General features: G+C 47.9%; 1 pseudogene; it reads right to left on the reverse strand.

The window, feature by feature from the left end:
- Window positions 1–5,406: 5,406 nt before the first annotated feature.
- The window catches only part of LOC116650220 (large subunit ribosomal RNA), a 2,771-nt pseudogene continuing 677 nt past the window's right edge, over window positions 5,407–7,500 (reverse strand).

A 7,500-nucleotide genomic window follows, 5' to 3' on the forward strand; every position in this document is an offset into this window, starting at 1 on the left:
CGTTCCATTTAATCAAGTAAGTAAGGAAACAATAAGAGTAGTGGTATTTCATTGTCGATACCAAACCGAAGTCTAATATCTCCCACTTATTCTACACCTCTTATGTCTCCTTACACTGCCAGATTAGAGTCAAGCTCAAAAGGGTCTTCTTTCCCCGCTAATTATTCCAAGCCCGTTCCCTTGGCTGTGGTTTCGCTAGATAGTAGATAGGGACATGAAAGTCAGTGGGCTTAACGTGAGCACCTGCCGCGATGGCTTAATCTCACGGTTCCTAGTATAGGATTAATTCAAGCGTCAATCACCGCCCCCTTGGAACAATTCCGCAGGTACCAATTAAAGACACGACTGTTTGGTTGTGACTTCTACCTTGGTTTGGCACGAGGACTATCTAAGCCTCTTCCGTAATCTGGGTCACGGAACCCGGTTGTATGACGCAACTCCACGTCGAGCGATGCTCTACCCGCATTTGGGTGTTAAACCACAACCACCACGATACTCCCCGAAGGGCCGCACCAACTAACCAGGACGGAACAAGTTCCGTGGGCTCCTGGTTACCCGTGGTACCAGATTAAAAGCCTCCGGTCAGGCCTCGTACCAGAAGGGCACTTCCAATTTAAACTCCAAAACAGTTAAGGGTTGGTAGCCCCATCACAACACAATGTTCAACAAAAATTACCATTCAGAAACACCCCCACATTCGTACCCCCACATTCTCACATCTACCATCCATCATCATTCATACAATTCCTTCCTGCAATTGCAAACGTCGCCTGGAAAATGCAGCTCTAGCAAACTCACTCATTCTTCTAACCCTATCACTAGTGGAGAGTGATTGACTTACGTCAAACCCGCCACTAACCTCACTTATACCCATCCCCCTCAGATCTCGAAAATCTGCATACCTTGTGCACTCACAGAGAACATGCTCCCATGTCTCAGCAGCCGAGCCACAACGGCATTCTGGACTGTCATAAAGGTTCCTCGAATGCAAGAATGCATTGAGGGAACCGTGACCAGTCAACAGGAATCCAAGACTCAGGCCGAACCCAAAGTCTGGTCGGCTGCCGGCAAATGTAACCTCCCGTATAAACCGATGAGTGACACGCCCATTCACGCTAGTGTCCCATCTGACTTGCCAGTCAGACAAAACACACTCTTTCACCAATCTCTTGCATTCACTAAGCCCTAAACTCTCCACATCCCTACCCGCTAGCCAATCATTCTGCAGCAATGGCAGCCGCCTCTTGATCCTGTACATCAAGGCTCGACGCCTGATCTCCAAGTCAAGAGGGGCTACTCCTAACAGTACCTGCATTGCCTCCGTAGAGACAGTGCGGCACACAGGCAAACAACCTAACAGAAGCACTCTCTGGCAAGCCAGCACTTTCTTTCTGCCGACCACAGTCGTGACCGCCTTGCACCATACAGACGATCCATATGCTGCACATGCAACAAACAGACCCTCATAGATGGTGCGGACAGCACGTCTGCTTAGGCCCCAGTCAGACCTCAAAATACGACGCACTTGCCCCACCAAACCAAGTAGCCGGGCCTTGAGACCAGCGATATGAGGAGTGAAACACATCCTCTCGCCGAAGGTTATGCCGAGATATTTCACCTCAGACGCATACCTCACATTCACTCCATTCAGTCTGACAATGGGTGGCCGACTAGCTGCCAATCTGCCCTTGAGCAGCATTGACACTGTCTTGTCCATTGCAAGACTGACCCCAACACTTTCACCCCACTCATACACAGTGCGCAAGCACATACCCGCATTCGTCTCGATCTCAAGACGCGACCGACCCTCAATCAAGATGAGCAGATCGTCCGCATACGCACAACATTTACACATCTGCTCAAGCTGCACCAGCAAGGGGTCCATCATGAGGTTCCAAATGAATGGGCCACAGATAGATCCCTGCGGACAGCCACGAACCACATTTACGCTCACACATTCACACCGCCCTACAGCACACGCACGTCTGCCAGAGAAATAGCTCTTCCAGAGAGCTAATTCTCGGCACCCGCATTCATCCAACCTTCTCAAAACACTCGCCCAACTCAGGTAGTCGAAAGCACCTTTAAAATCAACAAAGATGCCCAAGACATACGTGGAGCTGCTAGCCTCAACAGAGTCACTAACATACCTCCAAGCATCCTCAACACATCTGCCCTGCCTAAAACCAAATTGCCTGTCAGACATTTGGTCATTCATTCTCTCCTGAAGCCTTTCTACCATAATCCTTTCCAGAACTTTTCCAAGAACCGGAAGAAGACTGATGCCCCGAAAAGATCTAGGATTGCTCCTGATCCTGTCAGGCGACTTCAGGAGCACTATCACTCTCGCACACTTCCATTCACTGGGGAAATAACCCTCATTCAGACACTTCGCATACATCGCATTCATATACTCTGGAATTGACTTCCAGACACTTTTACACATTTCTCCAGTGAATCCATCCATACCAGGTGACTTCCTCGACTTTAACCTCGAGAAAGCCACCTCCAACTCACTATCCAGAAGCGGATCAACAGGCCTAACCACACTAGGTGGTGAGTCCTGATGATCCGCTCTGGGGAAGAATTCATTCAACAAGACATTCATGCAATCCCTCCATGCCGTTAACTGAACGTTACCAACACGGAGGCTACTTACATCCGTTTCCCTGCCTCTACCTCGAACTATTTTATAAACACGACCCCAGGGGTCATCCTTATTGCGCTCCAGGAAAGAGCGCCATTCATCTTCTTTCACCTTTACAAGCATTTGCTTGTACTCATTCATACACCGACTATATTCAATCCTGAGTTGGGCTGCACCATCCGCATTGGTAGCTCTGGCCCTTTGGAATCGCTTCCGCAGAGACCGGACCATCCGCCGCTTGGTGCTTAACTGATTCGTCCACCACTTCACATGCTTAAGGTTGACCTTACGGTACCTCTCAAACATGCGATCATTCGCACCAGTTATCCACCCATTCACACATACGACCTGCTCATCCACATTCAAATCATTAAATGCATTAAGCGGAACTTGCGTTGCCGCCTCCTGCACAATGAGCCCATGAAGGGACCAATTCACACTACAAGTGCGCCAGCGATTACCCCCAACACTTTCGTTCCTCGTAATAGTGTGTGTGACAACAATCTCAATCGGATTGTGGTCACTCACACCAAGCCCACCTAGTACACACCAATGAAAAGCATACATACTCATTGCCACCGCATTCACTAGAGTAACATCAATGTCACTCTGACCCACCGGACCCGCAAACGTATACCACTCACTGGGTTCGTTAACGACCCGAACATCCTGGGACACGGCCCACTCGGCTAGCATCTCACCCCGTGTGTGGTTCGAATACCCAGACGAATGTCTGGATACCTTGCTGAACCACATGGGGGATGATGCATTCGCATCAAGACCAAGGATGACTGGTACGCTACTAACCAGTAGTAGCACCTCATCCAAGTAAGCAATGTATGGTTCGAGGGGATCCCCGAACTTACAATACATGCTCACTACAAAAATCCTGCCAAAACTGCCGCTTAGGCTCACACACACCCCCCAGTCAGTTGAACTCACCAAAGTGCATTCAATACTGACATCATTCACAATGACAGCGGAGTTAGCCCTGCTGTCAGGGAATACTCGCATACATGCGGGCAATCCCCTTACGCAACCACCGGTCGCGTAGGGTTCCTGCAGCAGGGCAACGACGCTGCCCCTTTCACACATCATAGCCCCCACATCACACATAGCTGCATACGACCTTTGACAATTCAGCTGAAGAAATCTGCTAGACATTTTAATGTCTAGCATTCGCCCGCGCAACAATCGCCCCGTATATGGGACAGGCTAGAGACATCATCAGATGTCCCGACGGCTTCCCCTTAAAGGAGCAATTGCGGCAATTCAGTGCATTGCTGCACTGAGCCACGCGGTGACCCATCTGGCCGCAGCGACGGCAAACGTCCTCTTTGGCTCTGCACTCCGCCACCTTATGGTCGAAGCCAAGGCAGCGGTAGCATCCCGGTACCAGGTCAAAACTTCTCACTCTAAAAGAAAACCATTTTATGTAGCAGCGTCCGATTTCTAAAAGGGACTGCATGGCCACCACAGCACCCTCGAGGACGATATTAACTGCTACATTACCTCCCGCCGCCCATGGCTTACTTGTCATCCGGACACCTTTCTTAAAGGCTTCAAGTGACATTTTGTCCTTTAAGTTCATCTCGTAAAGGTCACCCATGAACTCGTCAGGGGTGATCTGCGAGTGAACGCCCTGAACCACAACTTTCGGCCCTAATTTATCATTCACACACACTTCCAATCCCACCTCGTTGAACTTTGTGTTCTCCACAATTTTCTCACGCTCGGCGACCGATGGAGTCCGAATTAACGCACCTCCATCCCTTAGAGGTTTCACCTCATGTATCCGCACACCAAGAGAGGGACCTACCTCCTTCACCACCTGCTCCACCACGTCCTTAGCGGTTTTGCCAGCAGCCTTGCTGCGCACAACCAAGGACCATGTCTCAACTGGCCGAGGCATCTCCGGGGTAGACGGCACTGCCGACCTGGGACCCCCTCTGGCGGCGTTCACCGACGGAGCCCGCGCTTGGCCGGCTGGAACATGCAATTCATGCGAAACGCCTGCACCCCCGCAAACGGCCTCCAAGCGCCCCTGCAGCCGCTCATTCTGCGCCACAAGCGCGAACAGGAGCTGCTCATACTGCCCTGTATAATCGACTAACTTGCAAATGAGCGACCCCGTGGCTCTCTCCTTGAGTGCAAGCTGCAATAAAGCTCCCGTTATCCCCTTCATCTGCTCGACAGCTGTTCCTTTCCGCTTCCTCAAAGCCGCCGCACTTGTCGACGGCCCCTCCACGGCAGGTTCAGACACATCCAAAACGCTCACGGCATGAGGAACGGCAAAAACCCGCTCCTCCACACTTGCACCCGCTGCTCCGGGCGAGCCATCTGCGGCTCCCGCGGGAACAGCGCTCCCCTCACGCGCACCAACTGAGCTGACAGCGCTTTCGGAAGTTGCCTTCCTCAGGCGCTGCTTGCTCCTCCGCCTTACCTCGCTGTTCGATGACGACTCCGACAAGGTCACCTCATCTTCCGACGTCATCCTACAATTTTCAAAAGCCCCCTTCTCAGCGGGCTTCTTTTTGCGTGGCGGCATCGTCCGCAGGTGTGCGCTTATCTATTTAATATATAAATAGCACGCACACACACACACACACGTAGAAGCTGGCGGTTTCACACACACACACGAACGCCTGTTGCTCACGCAGCAACGACGTAAACAAAGCAATAAAACTTTATTGCTGATAAGCGCACAAAATGTAAACAAGATACCGTTGCTTGAAAGCACCGTTATCTTAAAATTGTTTGCGAAGCGAGCGATGAAATAAACACGTCTGTTCCCAACGACTGTCTGAAACGAACTGAGTAGATAGGGACAGTAGGAATCTCGTTAATCCATTCATGCGCGTCACTAATTAGATGACGAGGCATTTGGCTACCTTAAGAGAGTCATAGTTACTCCCGCCGTTGACCCGCGCTTACTTGAATTTCTTCACTTTGACATTCAGAGCACTGGGCAGAAATCACATTGTGTCAACACCCGCTAGGGCCATCACAATGCTTTGTTTTAATTAGACAGTCGGATTCCCCAAGTCCGTGCCAGTTCTGAATTGATTGTTAATTGATAATCGTTATAATTTAAAAGAACTAATTGGTAGCCCAACTAGTATTCTTAAAAATTTTAGCAAGAAAGTTCCACAATTGGCTACGTAACTAAACTATCCGGGGAACAAGAAACTACCATAAATGATAGAAACTTTATTTACCCAGAACGAGCACATAAACCATGTTATTGTTTCCCAATCAAGCCCGACTATCTCAATCTTCAGAGCCAATCCTTATCCCGAAGTTACGGATCTAATTTGCCGACTTCCCTTACCTACATTATTCTATCGACTAGAGACTCTTCACCTTGGAGACCAGCTGCGGATATTGGTACGGCCTGTTGAGAAGTTTGCGTGTCCCCACCATAAATTTTCAAGGTCCGAGGAGAAAATATCGACACAACAGTATATGTCATGCTCTTCTAGCCCATCTACCATATCTCTCTGCGAAAGACTTCCATGGTAGTACGGCTATAAAACAGAAAAGAAAACTCTTCCGATACCTCTCGACGGCTTCTTTATGGTCGTTCCTGTTGCCAGGATGAGCACGAGGCCCATATTTAATAACAAACGGATACTCAACAGGTTACGGAATTGGAACCGTATTCCCTTTCGTTCAAAATTATTCAAGTGTATAAAAATCGGTTAGATGACAAATATATTTAGATTTTTCTTTACTTGAAAATTTTCGGCTTTCGCCTTGAACTTAGGACCGACTAACTCGTGATCAACCACTGTTCACACGAAACCCTTCTCCACTTCAGTCCTCCAAGGTCTCATTCGATTATTTGCTACTACCACCAAGATCTGTACCAATAGCGGCTCCATGCAGGCTTACGCCAAACACTTCTATGCACACCATTGTACCTTCCTACTCACTAAAGTTTCAAAATTTATATTACAAGTAATATAAACCATCTACTTTAGCGGTAATGTATAGGTATACAACTTAAGCGCCATCCATTTTAAGGGCTAGTTGCTTCGGCAGGTGAGTTGTTACACACTCCTTAGCGGATTTCGACTTCCATGATCACCGTCCTGCTGTTTTAAGCAACCAACGCCTTTCATGGTTTCTGTATGAGTTGTTAATTTGGGCACCGTAACATTACGTTTGGTTCATCCCACAGCGCCAGTTCTGCTTACCAAAAGTGGCCCACTGGGCACATTATATCATAACCTTAAACTTCATATCAAGAAAGTTAAGGTTCTTACCCATTTAAAGTTTGAGAATAGGTTAAGATCGTTTCGACCCTAAGGCCTCTAATCATTCGCTTTACCAGATAAGATTATTTTATACAACAGTTAAATGCACCAGCTATCCTGAGGGAAACTTCGGAAGGAACCAGCTACTAGATGGTTCGATTGGTCTTTCGCCCCTATACTCAATTCTGACAATCGATTTGCACGTCAGAACTGTTTCGGTCTTCCATCAGGGTTTCCCCTGACTTCAACCTGATCAAGTATAGTTCACCATCTTTCGGGTCACAGCATATATGCTCAAGGTACGTTCCAGTTAGAGGCATAAATAATATAAATATTATTATACATAACTATATAGAGCGCCCCGGGATTGCGTTAATTAACTATAAATAGTTAAAAAACTAATCCCATTAATAGTCAAGTTAATTACGCTATTAGGTTTATATCCCAATAACTTGCACATATGTTAGACTCCTTGGTCCGTGTTTCAAGACGGGTCCCGAAGGTATCCTGAATCTTTCGCATTGTTAATCATACAAATGCATATAATAAACACAAATATCAATGATAATTATGCCATTATATAATTCCGAAAAA

Source organism: Drosophila virilis, unplaced genomic scaffold (genome assembly GCF_030788295.1).
Source record: "Drosophila virilis strain 15010-1051.87 unplaced genomic scaffold, Dvir_AGI_RSII-ME tig00002302, whole genome shotgun sequence".
Taxonomy (NCBI): Eukaryota; Metazoa; Arthropoda; class Insecta; order Diptera; family Drosophilidae; genus Drosophila; species Drosophila virilis.